This window comes from Protopterus annectens, chromosome 11.part0 (assembly GCF_019279795.1).
Source record: "Protopterus annectens isolate FY-2018-M chromosome 11.part0, PAN1.0, whole genome shotgun sequence".
NCBI lineage: Eukaryota > Metazoa > Chordata > Ceratodontiformes > Protopteridae > Protopterus > Protopterus annectens.
Window position 1 is genome coordinate 1,072,545,838 of NC_056745.1, and position 16,025 is coordinate 1,072,561,862.

Sequence of the window (16,025 nt, forward strand, 5' to 3'; positions counted from 1 at the left end):
AATGTAGACAGACGTAAGTGTGTTTACAGGAGTGTCAGCAGGTGGTGTTACAGTAAGGGTTATATAAATTGAGAGATTTATTGCTGTGCATGTTTGTTGGGAGCTATTTCTGTGTCTGATAGTATTATGGAAAGGGTTTTTTTAAGGTTAGGTACTGGGTTAGGGTTAGAACAGGGTTAGGCGCAGGCTTATCACACATTCATAAGATATTGCAGGTTGGTGATACTGGTGAGTGCACCAACATTATAGTTAAAACGAAATTACCACCAGATTATTTCAGACTGTTTTTTTTTAATCAGTACTCATCTCAATACTTGTTAGAAACACTGTTGATATGTTCTAACACTTGTCCTATCAACCACTTAATCATGATATTAAATGTTTCTTTGGTGATTTTTTTTCTGCAGCAATTAATGTTATTAATTTCCTCTGCCCTAAATCTGTGTGTTTATAGCACACTTATACAGCATGTATATTTTAACAAAATCAATTCATATGTTCAGGACATTAAAAACATTTCTGTAGTCTTCATGTATGACCTATTATGCCAGTAATTCCAGAGGCTACATGGCTACATAACAGAATTAAAGTCATTATCTAACAGCTGTATTTTAGATTTGCAAAAGTTGTAAAGCATTTATAATCCCAAACTGTACTGTTTTTTTGTCTCCATTATTTTTCACAAGGAGATAATGCACATTTTGATTTGTTTCTTATCATTTGAATGCATGCATTTTCTCTTGTTTAGGTACTTTATGGCTAACCTATTGATGGGCTGGAATTTTATATTAAACTGAAACTGTGGTGAGTATGCAGACATAATTTGTTAATATTGTTTTGGAACATATAAAATAAAGATCATTTCAGATTAAAAACCTTTGATGCGATTACTGCAGTAATATGAAATCTGTAAGAACTGCCACAGTAGTTCAGTAGTTATGTACAATAGTGTATTTACTTTTTGTAGAACCTTTTCAGTCATAACCATGGACAGAAGGGCAAGGATTAATGCAACATGTATAATTTTCTGAGTATCCTGTCAACCATTTTGTTTTTGGAAACTGGAAAAAAAATCCAGAAAAAACCCACACAGTCAATGGGTGAATGTGCAAGTTACAGACAGGCATCATATCACCTATACTATCATTATGAAACAATTTGTATAACACCTTAAGTCTGTAAATACACTGCAGACCCCACTGAAAAAAACTCAGTCATGGCTATAAATACAGAACTACTTACAACATGTGTAATACTGCAATGATACTAAACAGAAGAAAACAAAATGGGGGGATTGATTTGGTTCTGTAAAGTATTACTTCAAATACAGGCCATGGTGGTGCAGCGGTTAGCATTGTTGCCTCAGAGCAAGAGGTTCTCCCATTTGATTTTCGGCTGGAGCACCTTCTGTGTGGAGTCTGCATATCCTCCCCATGGTCGAGTGACACTAAAGACATGCAGGTAGGTGTGAGTGTGAATGGGCATGCCTTCTTTGAGGTTGGGCATCGGGCTGACAACTCGGCACTGTAAAAATCCACTGCCAATCATGAGTGGACCGGAGTACTGCTGTGGCGACCCCTAACTGGGAAAAGCCGAAAGGCTTTCAAACTATTACTTCAAATAGTATTTGTAGGTACTGCAGGGTAGAGGACAGTAATGATATGCATTTGCTAATGCAATAAATCCTGCCAGTGAAACTAGCACTGCTGCCACGTCACCCTCAGGACTGCACATATGATGACTATTTAATGGTTATGATTGTGAAGATATGTGAAGGCTGACAGCCTAGCAAGATAGAATTTTGTGGATAATTCTGTCATTTGTAAATATTAATATAAGCCACATGCTTGTTCTCTTTGTTAAATGTTGAACTTCAAAAATGTAACCACATTCCACTCTGCTAGAGGAAAGCTGATAAGTCAAGCTTTGTATAATTATTTGATCTTAAACTCGGAGCTGAGATGTCTGGATGAAGAAATTCTTGCTATTGTTTTGAGACTAGAGTTAATTGCTATAATTTGTATGCATAATGTCTTTTGTTGCTGTAGCTTCCTGACCAGGTGCAAAATCAAAAGGGCTGTTACACTCTGGGTTTCTGTTAGCCTGTGAACCAGAGAGAAATTATGTAATCTGAAATGAGTCATTAGTACTGTGTTATTAATTTAAGGACAAAGAGACTCAGGGCATTTGGCATTTGTCTTCAGAACATCCAACATCACCAACACTGCTTTGCTCTATATGTAAGTTTATCTTAGAACTGTGTTTTCTCTTAAATATAGCTAGAAAATTAGAAGATTAGACTAGTTGTTTTTTTCTGTATGGATGTCAAAACAATTCTACTGTATTATTTTAAGCATTTTCCTGTGATCTCTGAACTCTTGACTAGCACTGTGTAGTAAGAAGTATTGTCTTGTGTTCTTATTATTTATTAAATATTGTTTAAACCTTTCAACTGTGGCTATTTTATGTAGAGATAATTTAAGCTCTAGAGTACATTGCATGTATATAGTGATACTGTCCAAGCCACCCCAAATAAGCCTTGCTGTTCAGTCACACTTACCAGTTGGATAATAATATTGCACAGTAATAATTGAACACCCTTTGATAAGGGCCTTATTAGTAGCTGATATTAGTGGTTGGTGGCAAATGGTACTACCATATAGCTGAGACACAAGGGGCATAGCTGGAGTACCTATGCCAGCCTTCCCCAGGAGTGTCTGTGTGTTTGTATATAACTCATATCCCAAAGTGTGTGTGTGTGCGTATGTATGTGTGTGCGTGTGTGTGCGTGTGTGTGCGTGTGTGTGTATGTGTGTGTATATGTGTGTGTGTGTGTGTGTGTGTGTGTGTGTGTGTGTGTGTGTGTGTGTGTGTGTGTATGTGTGTATGTGTGTATGTGTGTGTGTGTGTGTGTGTGTGTGTGTGTGTGTGTGTGTGTGTGTGTCAGCAACGTGGGCAGGGACACAAAGCACTGGTTGGACAGAGAGTGTGCTGGAGGTTTTAACTTGACCACTAGGCTGAGATCTGGACCCTATAGCTGTGCCAGTGGGAAGTCTTATTGAGGACCTGGAGAGAAAGGGAGAAACCAGCCCCAGACTGAATGTGATCTCTGTGTGCTCTTAAGGGAAATTGTACTTTACTGTGTGTGTATTTGTTATCCTCCCCTATGTAGACACCCCTCACTGGTGTTAGTGGTGAGGACTGAGCTCCTTGATTGCTGGACCAGTGCATGGGCATCACATATTAATTAATTGGAAGTGGTGGGAAATCCACACCACATATTAATTGGTTGGCAAATACTAATTGGCTTGTAGTGGTGTGGGTAATGTGAATTCCTGTAGCTTGTGTGCAGTGATCACTGAAGGTGTTTGTACTCTAAATCAGACATGCAGTGAATACTCAAGAGTTCAGATCACAACTGTTTTATTTCTTTTGTTAGCTTAGTTAGTCAGGGAGAACAGGCAAGCATGTCAACAGAGGAGTAAGGAAAACTGACAAGGAGCCAGCTGGCTGAGATGTGCCAGGCTAGGGGACTGGTGCATGGAAACCTGACTAAGGCAGACATGATTGCAGCTTTGGTCACAGCTGCATCAGAAAACAGCAATCAGAAGGACGATCAGACTGGTAGTGGAGCTGTACAACACTCAGAGAATGGACAGCTTGACCATTCTGCAGAGGACTTAAAAATACATCTGGATCTAAAGAGACTTGAGTTGGAGGCCAGGCATTTGGAAACAGAAGCAGCAGAGAGATTGAGATGTCTACAGGCTGAGGAGAATGAGAAACTGCTACACCTGGAAGCTGAGGAGAAGGAAAGGCAGAGGCAGCACAAAAGGGAGATGCTGACTCTTTGCAAGAGTCATGGAGGTAATGGGGAAGGGAGTAACTGGACCCCAGAAGCACAAAAGGTCAGTACATTTCTTCCACAGTTTACAGAGGGGGATAATTTTGATAGTTCCATTCATGTGTTTGAGAGGGTATGTAAACAGTATGATGTTGACCAAAGGCTCTGGGTACGGTTCCTGATCCCTTTACTCCATGGTAAAGCTGTAACTGTTTTGTCCAAAATGTCTGACGTTGACTGTTGTAATTATACTGCTGTTAAGAATTGCTTGTTAGAATTTTTTAAGCTAACACTGTAATCTTATAGGAAAATGTTTCATGAGCATAGATGCAAATCAGATGAAAGAGTGTGTGAATATGTTGCTGAACTGAGCACTTATTTTCATAGGTGGGTGAGAAGATGTCAGGTCACCACTTTTGAGAGGCTAGCAGTCCTTTTGGTGAGGGAACAAGCCCTTAGCACTTAGCCTGAGCACATGAGGATCTGGTTAGCTGATAGACAATGTGCTACTTCAGATGAATTGGGAAAGAATGTAGACCTATACCTAGTAAGCAGGGCATCCCTGCACAGGAAAGGGACCCCCCCCCCAGTACTGCTCATGGGTCTAAATAAACCCATGGTGGTCAGCTCAGACTGTCCCAAAAGAATCTGACAGCAGTAGGGGAAGCCACTAGCCCAGGTACACTTCCAGGACCTAAGGTTAAATGTTTTGAATGCAGTCAGTGAGGCCATGTAGTATACAGATGTCCATGGAAGCAAGGTGGGAAACAAAAGGTGAGAGAGCCAGTAAGTGGGAAAGACAAAATGCCAGTAGTAGGTTGTCTTGTGACAACAGGGGTATGGAACTACTATCCTGCAGACGTCCTGATAGGGAAGGATTTGGATGAGGCAGTACCATGTGTCAATGCAGTTACACACAGTCAGGCTTCGAGACAAACATGTGGTTCTGTTAGCCTGGGGGAGACCCAGACAGACCGTATACATGTAGCCAGGACTGGTGAGGTGTTTACTTCAGGGAGGCAGCTACTCTGTAGCAGTGAGATTGAAGGTGAGCCACAGATGCTTGTGGGTACTGATGTTTCCTTGGACAGAGTGACTGTAAAGATAGAGGTGGCTAGTAGTACCCAGGCTGACAGTGAAGCACCATTGTCAGAGAATGCAAGACTTCCTGTGGAAGGGGAGCTGGAAAGGGTTAAAAAGAGAGAGCCGAAACCCTATATTGCAAGGCCTGAGGCAGGTAGCTAGTTAGGCACCTGATTCTCAAGGGAAGGGGGAATCTGTATACTGGGACAATGTGTTACTGTATAGAGAGTGGACCTCTGAGTGAGGGCTAGAAGACGAGGGTATAGAAGTTGGTAGTGCCTAGAGCCTACCATCTAGTGCTTCTAGCCATAGCCCATGATATTCCCTTTGCAGGTCATATGGGCATAAAATGTACAAAGAGGTATATTATGCAGAACTTCGATTGGCCTGGAATTTCCAGAGATGTAACAGGGTACTGCAGGATCTGTGAGCAGTGCCAAAAGGTAGACAAGGCAGGAGACAAGGTCAGAGCTCCTTTAATGCCTTTGCCTGTGATTGAGGAGCCATTTCAGAGGGTAGCTATGGATATTGTGGGGCCTCTGAGTACTCCAAGTTCCATAGGATAAAAGAATATCCTAGTGGTAGTAGATTATGCTACAAGATAATCTTGACAACAATGAGAATAATATCGCAAAAACAACAAACATCAAGGTATGGTCAAAATTTAATAAAAAAAAACAAAATTCTCACAGTGGCACAAAACAAATAAGCACTCTAGTGTCTCAGCTTCACATACACCTTCAAGGAGTACAGTCATTATAAAAAATATTAACCTTATATACTCCCGGTTGCCAATTAAATCATTAGTTGATTATTATACACTTGTTAAAATTCTTAGATACATTTCCACTTAATTAAAAAACACGCTTCCACCAGCAGTCTGTATTCAGACCCTGTGGAATAAAAGTGCCATATTTTAAAATGAAAAGTGTTTCTTTGTACAATAACATATTTCTAACATAATCACTATCTCTTGCTCCCTGTATATGTTCTAAAATAGGGGCTTGTCTACAAAGTTACCATTGTGATACTGTTTAAAATGTTGAGATAAAGGACTTTCCATTGTCTTGCCTTATATCTCTCAGATGTTCTAATAATCTTTTGAACATACGTTTAGTCTGACCTATATAGTATTTGTCACAACTACATTTATTTGCATAAATTACCTTTTCAGTAGTACACTGATATTCCCCTATCATTTGAAAATGAATGTTATTAATTTTAGAAAAAGTCTGCACTGTATAGTCACATCCTGTGCACCCCCCCCCCACATGGTTTTGTTCCTTTTATGGCAAGCTGTCATCACGTTTTTTGAATTTAGTATGTACTAATATATCCCTCAAACTCTTTCCTTTTTCTATGAAAAAACAAACTTTGTTGTGCCAATCCTTCCAGATCATGAAATCTAGACAGAAATTTCCAATAATGTCCAATTATTTGTTTAACACTATCACTCAAAATAATATGTCATAACTATAAAGACATTTTTTTCTGTTATACCTTTCTTGTCCCTATAGGGTAAAATCCCACATTTTACATTCCTTTTGCCATATCTTTCTCTTTTTATTCTATTAACACTTCTGTCAGTTATCTGTCATGTTTCCTTTCTATAAACTTCTCCACAGTATGTTGTAACTCTTGTTCAAAATTATGATTATTATTACATATTCTTGAGATTGTTAAAAAAATCTCCGTATGGTAAAGAGTCCATAGTATGTTTAGGATGATAGCTATTGCCCATCATAAATTGATTAACCACACCAAATTTCCTATGTAAACATGTCTTTATTCTTTTATCAACCGTCCTTTCCAAGGTAATATCAAGAAATGAAATTTTATTTCCATAACTTAATCCAGCAAACTGTATAGACAATCTATTTCTTTGTAGTTCTAATATGAAATCTTGAACACTTTCTGTACCGCCATCACAAAGAAATATCAAATCATCTATGAATCTAAAGTAGGAATTGGCATATTTTTTATAAAATGGATTCGTATAAATATATTCTGTCTCAAACATCCCCATAAATAAATTGACATACATAAGTGCGAATGAGGAAACCATGACCGTACCTTGTATCTGATGGTACAATTTATCTTTGAAGCAGAAAAAGTTATTCTCTAAACAAAATTTTACTAAATCCATGATATAATGTGCTAATGGACTATCACTTAAGTGGATACTGAGAGCTTCCATCCCATAAATATGCTTTATATTAGTATATAAACTTTTCACATCAACTGTTACCCAGTACGTCTTTTGCTTCCACCTCACCCTTTAATTTTTTCCAAAAAATCAAATGAATCCTTTATGTAAGATGGAAGCTAAATAATTTCTTTTAAACATTTATGCAACACCAGTCCCAAATTGTGTAAGAAATATTTTCTAGCAGACACAATTGGTCTTCCTGGTGGATTCATCAAATTTTTGTGTACTTAGGGCAAACAGTAAAAATATGCCATTTCTGTTTCAATATTAGACAACTTTTTCTCAACATCATATCCTAATCTAAGCCCCTTATTAATCAGGCTCATATACTCTATTTTAGCTTTTTCTGTCTTGGTGTTAGTCACAATTTTATATACTTGCTCATCCTGTAACAACTCATAGCACATCCTATTATATTGAGAATGATGCATCACCACTATTTTATTACCTTTATCTGAAGGTTTTATCACAAGTTTACTCTGAAGTGAAAACTCTTTTAATTCTAACCATTCATGTTTTGTTAAGTTATAATCAATTTGCTTTACATTTCAGCTTCAAAATCAATAATTCAGTGAAACTTTTGTATGCCTTCATGTATAAATGGTGGTATGAATTTACTTGATACTTTCAAATCTGTTGCATCTGTAGGGCAATAAGCATTAACATCAGTATTACATGAGACAAAAGAATATTCAGACATCTCATTAATAAAAATATCTTCATCTGTGCTATACATAGTCACATCATGCACATTTTCTATCCAATTCTTAGATCTATCTACATTATACACATGAAAATAGTATCAAAAATGCATTTTCCTAATTAGTTTAAAAATCTCAATTTTAAAATAATGTGTTCATGGCAACAATGTAGGAATAAATTTAAGGCCACATTGCAACGCTGTATTTAAACTATCATCCAGCACATCACCAGTTAAATTCAAAACAACATTAGCAGTGTTATACAATAAATCAATGCAATTTAGTTATTTTGTTATTTTTCCATTCTCCATGGTATTTACCTCCTTTATGTTGATCCCATTCTTGTTCCTGAAACTGTCGTTTTCTATTCTGATATTGTCCACCTCTCTAGCGAAAGTTGTCCTGCATGTATTGAATGTCATTGGGCTTGGGTAAGGCAGGAAATGCCTGTTCATCTTCTAAATCACTCTGACAATGGCTCGTATTACTGAAAGAAGTTTCTTCTCTTGCTTTTCTCCCTCCTTCCTGGTTTTGAAAATGTACACGTGATGCCTGACATTGATTCGTCGGCCTAAAAAAGGCCGTACCATTGTTATAGCCCCTGAGGTCTCTTTTTATTTTATTTAATTTTTCTTCAAATATTTTCTTTTAAAAAAAAAAACAAGTTTCTCTTGAATGCCACTCAAGCATGTTTCAAAACACTTTTTATCTAGAGATAGCAAAATATTGTGACACACAGCATTAATGTCCTTTCTCAAAGCAAAAAGCTTTACCTCATCACGTTCGACTAGTATTCTGATACACTCAAGTGAACAGCAGTGAGCAGCTTTCTCCCATCTCTGCCAGTAAACTTTCTCCTCGTTATTTGACAAATCAAAAGGCAGAGAAGAAGTTTTATTGCCCATAACCCGCTCAGTGCTATATCAAGCTCCAGATACCTCTGGAGACTAAGTCTATTATGGTGGGTTAAAGATTCTTTCTTGAACAACTGCTCCAATTTCTGAAACAAAGTTCTTGCTTCACCAGGGATGACAGTGGAATGCTTACCCACCTCAGAGAATGGATTTGGCATACGCTTACTTCTAGTCTCATTAAGCAGCCTCTCCCACATCTGCGAGGGTAGCCCTTCACCCTTGCCGGCTGGTTTTTCACCTCCGCCTTTCTCCCTCTCTGTGTTAGAATGTAGAAAACCATCCAAGGTTAACTGGGAAGAATCCGACAGTTCTTCTCTGAAGATTCTGGGTAAACTAAGTGCAGGATCACTGACCATACCTTAAATACTCTTGACAACAATGAGAAAAATATCCCAAAAACAGCAAATGTTACGGTATTTTCAAACTTTAATAAAAAAACAGCAAAATTCTCACAGTGGCACAAAACAAATAAGCACTTTAGCGCCTTGGCTTCACATAAGCCTTCAAGGAGTACATTCATTACAAAAAAACATTAACCTTATATACTCCTGTTTTCCAGTTAAATCATTAGTCAATTATTATACACTTGTTAAAATTCTTAAAGATACATTTCCACTTAATTAAAAAACATGCTTCCACCAGCAGCCTGTATTCAGACCCTGTGGAATTAAAGTGCCATATTTTAAAATGAAAAGTGTTTCTTTGTACAATAACAGATTTCTAACATAATCACTATCTCTTGCTCCCTGTATATGTTCTAAAATAGTGGCTTTTAAGTCTACAAAGTTACCATTGTGATACTGTTTAAAATGTTGAGCTAAAGGACTTTCCATTTTCTTGCCTTATATCTCTCAGATGTTCTAATAATCTTTTGAACATACGTTTAGTCTGACCTATATAGTATTTGTCACAACTACATTTATTTGCATAAATTACCTTTTCAGTAGTACACTGATATTCCCTTATCATTTGAAAATGAATGTTATTAATTTTAGAAAAAGTCTGCACTGAACAGTCACATCCTGTGCACCCCACATGGTTTTGTTCCTTTTATCTGAATCTGTCGTGGCAAGCTGTCATCAGGTTTTTTGAATTTAGTATGTACTAACATATCCCTCAAACTCTTTCCTTTTTCTATGAAAAAACAAACGTTGTTGTGCCAATCCTTCCAGATCATGAAATCTAGACAGAAATTTCCAATAATGTCCAATTATTTGTTTAACACTATCACTCAAAATATTATATGTCATAACTATAAAGAAATTTTTTTCTGTTATACCTTTCTTGTCCCTATAGGGTAAAATCCCACATTTTACATTCCTTTTGCCATATCTTTCTCTTTTTATTCTATTAACACTTCTCTCAATTATCTGTCATGTTTCCTTTCTATAAACTTCTCCACAGTATGTTGTAACTCTTGTTCAAAATTATGATTATTATTACATATTCTTGAGATTCTTAAAAAAATCTCCATATGGTAAAGAGTCCATAGTATGTTTAGGATGATAGCTATTGCCCACCATAAATTGATTAACCACACCAAATTTCCTATGTAAACGTGTCTTTATTCCTTTTTCAACCGTCCCTTCCAAGGTAATATCAAGAAATGAAATTTTATTTCCATAACTTAATCCAGCAAACTGTATAGACAATCTATTTCTTTGTAGTTCTAATATGAAATCTTGAACACTTTCTGTACCACCATCATAAAGAAATATCAAATCATCTAAGAATCTAAAGTAGGACTTGGCATATGTTTTATAATATGGATTCGTATAAATATATTCTGTCTCAAACATCCCCATAAATAAATTGACATATATAAGTGCAAATGAGGAAACCATCACCGTACCTTGTATTTGATGGTACAATTTATCTTTGAAGCAGAAAAAGTTATTCTCTAAACAAAATTTTACTAAATCCATGATATAATATGCTAATGGACTATCACTTAAGTCGATACTGAGAGCTTCCATCCCATAAATATGCTTTATATTAGTATATAAACTTTTCACATCAACTGTTACCCAGTACGTCTTTTGTTTCCACCTCACCCCTTTAATTTTTTCCAAAAAATCAAATGAATCCTTTATGTAAGATGGAAGCTAAATAATTTCTTTTAAACATTTATGCAACACCAGTCCCAAATTGTGTAAGAAATATTTTCTAGCAGACACAATTGGTCTTCCTGGTGGATTTATCAAACTTTTGTGGAGTTAGGGCAAACAGTAAAAATATGCAATTTCTGTTTCAACATTAGACAACTTTTTCTCAACATCATATTCTTATCTAAGCCCCTTATTAATCAGCCTCATATATTTAATTTTAGCTTTGTCTGTCTTGGTGTTAGTCACAATTTTATATACTTGCTCATCCTGTAACAACTCATAGCACATCCTATTATATTGAGAATGGTGTATCACCACTATTTTATTACCTTTATCTGAAGGTTTTATCACAAGTTTACTCTGAAGTGAAAACTCTTTTAATGCTAACCATTCATTTTTTGTTAAGTTATAATCAACTTGCTTTCTATCTAATTTTTTTAATAACATTTCAGCTTCAAAATCAATAATTCAGTGAAACTTTTTTATGTCTTCATGTATAAATGGTGGTATGAATTTACTTGATTCTTTCAAATCTATTGTATCTATAGGGCAATAAGCATTAACATCACTATTACAAGAGACAAAAGAATATTCAGACATCTCATTAATAAAAACATCTTCATCTGTACTATATATAGTCAAATCATGCACATTTTCGATCCAATTCTTAGATCTATCTACATTATACACATGAAAATAATATCACAAATGCATTTTCCTAATTAGTTTAAAAATCTCAATTTTAAAATAATGTGTTCTTGGCAATAATGTAGGAATAAATTTAAGGCCACATTGCAATGCTGTATTTAAACTATCATCCAGCACATCACCAGTTAAATTCAAAACAACATTAGCAGTGTTATACAATAAATCAATGCAATTTAGTTCTTTTGTTATTTTTCCATTGTCCATGGCATTTACCTCCTTTATGTTGATCCCATTCTTGTTCCTGAAACTGTCGTTTTCTATTCTGATATTGTCCACCTCTCTGGCGAAAGTTGTCCTGCATGTATTGAATGTCATTGGGCTTGGGTAAGGCAGGAAATGCCTGTTCGTCTTCTAAATCACTCTGACAATGGCTTGTATCACTGAAAGAAGCTTCTTCTCTTGCTTTTCTCCCTCCTTCCTGGTTTTGAAAACATACACGTGACGCCCGACATAGATTCGTTGGCCTAAAAATGGCCGTACCATTGTGATAGCCCCTGAGGTCTTTTTTTTATTTTATTTAATTTTTGTTCAAATATTTTCTTTTAAAAAAAAAAACAAGTTTCTCTTGAATGCCACTCAAGCATGTTTCAAAACACTTTTTATCTAGAGATAGCAAAATATTGTGACACACAGCATTAATGTCCTTTCTCAAAGCAAAAAGCTTTACCTCATCACGTTCGACTAGTATTCTGACCCACTCAAGTGAACAGCAGTGAGCAGCTTTCTCCCATCTCTGCCAGTAAACGTTCTCCTCGTTATTTGACAAATCAAAAGGCAGAGAAGAAGTTTTATTGCCCGTAACCCGCTCGGTGCTATATCAAGCTCCAGATACCTCTGGAGACTAAGTCTATTATGGTGGGTTAAAGATTCTTTATTGAACAACTGCTCCAATTTCTGAAACAAAGTTCTTGCTTCACCAGTGATGACAGTGGAATGCTTACCCACCTCGGAGAATGGATTTGGCATACGCTTACTTCTAGTCTCATTAAGCAGCCTCTCCCACATCTGCGAGGGTAGCCCTTCACCCTTGCCGGCTGGTCTTTCCCCTCCGCCTTTCTCCCTCTCTGTGTTAGAATGTAGAAAACCATCCAAGGTTAACTGAGAAGAATCCGACAGTTCTCCTCTGAAGATTCTGGGTAAATTAAGTGCAGGATCACTGGCCATACCTTAAATACTCTTGACAACAATGAGAAAAATATCCCAAAACAGCAAATGTTACGGTATTTTCAAAATTTAATAAAAAAACAGCAAAATTCTCACAGTGGCACAAAACAAATAAGCACTCTAGCACCTTGGCTTCACATAAGCCTTCAAGGAGTACATTCATTACAAAAAACATTAACCTTATATACTCCGGTTGCCAATTAAATCATTAGTCAATTATTACACACTTGTTAAAATTCTTAAAGATACATTTCCACTTAATTAAAAAACATGCTTCCACCAGCAGCCTGTATTCAGACCCTGTGGAATTAAAGTGCCATATTTTAAAATGAAAAGTGTTTCTTTGTACAATAACAGATTTCTAACATAATCACTATCTCTTGCTCCCTGTATATGTTCTAAAATAGTGGCTTTTAAGTCTACAAAGTTACCATTGTGATACTGTTTAAAATGTTGAGCTAAAGGACTTTCCATTTTCTTGCCTTATATCTCTCAGATGTTCTAATAATCTTTTGAACATACATTTAGTCTGACCTATATAGTATTTGTCACAACTACATTTATTTGCATAAATTACCTTTTCAGTAGTACACTGATATTCCCCTATCATTTGAAAATGAATGTTATTAATTTTAGAAAAAGTCTGCACTGAATAGTCACATCCTGTGCACCCCCACCCCCCACCCCCACATGGTTTTGTTTGTTTTATCTGAATCTGTCGTGGCAAGCTGTCATCAGGTTTTTTGAATTTAGTATGTACTAACATATCCCTCAAACTCTTTCCTTTTTTCTATGAAAAAACAAACTTTGTTGTGCCAATCCTTCCAGATCATGAAATCTAGACAGAAATTTCCAATAATGTCCAATTATTTGTTTAACACTATCACTCAAAATATTATATGTCATAACTATAAAGAAATTTTTTTCTGTTATACCTTTCTTGTCCCTATAGGGTAAAATCCCACATTTTACATTCCTTTTGCCATATCTTTCTCTTTTTATTCTATTAACACTTCTCTCAATTATCTGTCATGTTTCCTTTCTATAAACTTCTCCACAGTATGTTGTAACTCTTGTTCAAAATTATGATTATTATTACATATTCTTGAGATTCTTAAAAAAATCTCCATTTGGTAAAGAGTCCATAGTATGTTTAAGATGATAGCTATTGCCCACCATAAATTGATTAACCACACCAAATTTCTTATGTAAACGTGTCTTTATTCCTTTTTCAACCGTCCCTTCCAAGGTAATATCAAGAAATGAAATTTTATTTCCATAACTTAATCCAGCAAACTGTATAGACAATCTATTTCTTTGTAGTTCTAATATGAAATCTTGAACACTTTCTGTACCACCATCACAAAGAAATATCAAATCATCTATGAATCTAAAGTAGGACTTGGCATATTTTTTATAAAATGGATTCGTATAAATATATTCTGTCTCGAACATCCCCATAAATAAATTGACATATATAAGTGCAAATGAGGAAACCATCACCGTACCTTGTATCTGATGGTACAATTTATCTTTGAAGCAGAAAAAGTTATTCTCTAAACAAAATTTTACTAAATCCATGATATAATGTGCTAATGGACTATCACTTAAGTCGATACTGAGAGCTTCCATCCCATAAATATGCTTTATATTAGTATATAAACTTTTCACATCAACTGTTACCCAGTACGTCTTTTGCTTCCACCTCACCCCTTTAATTTTTTCCAAAAAGTCAAATGAATCCTTTATGTAAGATGGAAGCTAAATAATTTCTTTTAAACATTTATGCAACACCAGTCCCAAATTGTGTAAGAAATATTTTCTAGCAGACACAATTGGTCTTCCTGGTGGATTTATCAAACTTTTGTGGAGTTAGGGCAAACAGTAAAAATATGCAATTTCTGTTTCAACATTAGACAACTTTTTCTCAACATCATATTCTTATCTAAGCCCCTTATTAATCAGCCTCATATATTTAATTTTAGCTTTGTCTGTCTTGGTGTTAGTCACAATTTTATATACTTGCTCATCCTGTAACAACTCATAGCACATCCTATTATATTGAGAATGGTGTATCACCACTATTTTATTACCTTTATCTGAAGGTTTTATCACAAGTTTACTCTGAAGTGAAAACTCTTTTAATGCTAACCATTCATTTTTTGTTAAGTTATAATCAACTTGCTTTCTATCTAATTTTTTTAATAACATTTCAGCTTCAAAATCAATAATTCAGTGAAACTTTTTTATGTCTTCATGTATAAATGGTGGTATGAATTTACTTGATTCTTTCAAATCTATTGTATCTATAGGGCAATAAGCATTAACATCACTATTACAAGAGACAAAAGAATATTCAGACATCTCATTAATAAAAACATCTTCATCTGTACTATATATAGTCACATCATGCACATTTTCTATCCAATTCTTAGATCTATCTACATTATACACATGAAAATAATATCACAAATGCATTTTCCTAATTAGTTTAAAAATCTCAATTTTAAAATAATGTGTTCTTGGCAATAATGTAGGAATAAATTTAAGGCCACATTGCAATGCTGTATTTAAACTATCATCCAGCACATCACCAGTTAAATTCAAAACAACATTAGCAGTGTTATACAATAAATCAATGCAATTTAGTTCTTTTGTTATTTTTCCATTGTCCATGGCATTTACCTCCTTTATGTTGATCCCATTCTTGTTCCTGAAACTGTCGTTTTCTATTCTGATATTGTCCACCTCTCTGGCGAAAGTTGTCCTGCATGTATTGAATGTCATTGGGCTTGGGTAAGGCAGGAAATGCCTGTTCGTCTTCTAAATCACTCTGACAATGGCTTGTATCACTGAAAGAAGCTTCTTCTCTTGCTTTTCTCCCTCCTTCCTGGTTTTGAAAACATACACGTGACGCCCGACATAGATTCGTTGGCCTAAAAATGGCCGTACCATTGTGATAGCCCCTGAGGTCTTTTTTTTATTTTATTTAATTTTTGTTCAAATATTTTCTTTTAAAAAAAAAAACAAGTTTCTCTTGAATGCCACTCAAGCATGTTTCAAAACACTTTTTATCTAGAGATAGCAAAATATTGTGACACACAGCATTAATGTCCTTTCTCAAAGCAAAAAGCTTTACCTCATCACGTTCGACTAGTATTCTGACCCACTCAAGTGAACAGCAGTGAGCAGCTTTCTCCCATCTCTGCCAGTAAACGTTCTCCTCGTTATTTGACAAATCAAAAGGCAGAGAAGAAGTTTTATTGCCCGTAACCCGCTCGGTGCTATATCAAG

The 16,025-nt window shown here is 35.7% G+C and overlaps 1 protein-coding gene across 11 annotated transcripts in view; it reads left to right on the plus strand.

Annotated features, from left to right (window-relative positions):
* Positions 1 to 16,025, plus strand: part of MGAT4C (MGAT4 family member C) — a 3,121,932-nt gene that overhangs the window by 2,246,482 nt on the left and 859,425 nt on the right. For 9 of the 11 annotated variants that reach the window (XM_044088415.1, XM_044088414.1, XM_044088413.1 and 6 more), the window contains one exon: positions 749 to 804. The exons of the other annotated variants lie outside the window; for them this stretch is intronic. The gene's annotated coding sequence lies outside the window, so the exon portion shown is untranslated. The remainder of the gene's footprint in view (positions 1 to 748; positions 805 to 16,025) is intronic. 11 annotated transcript variants of the gene reach the window in all.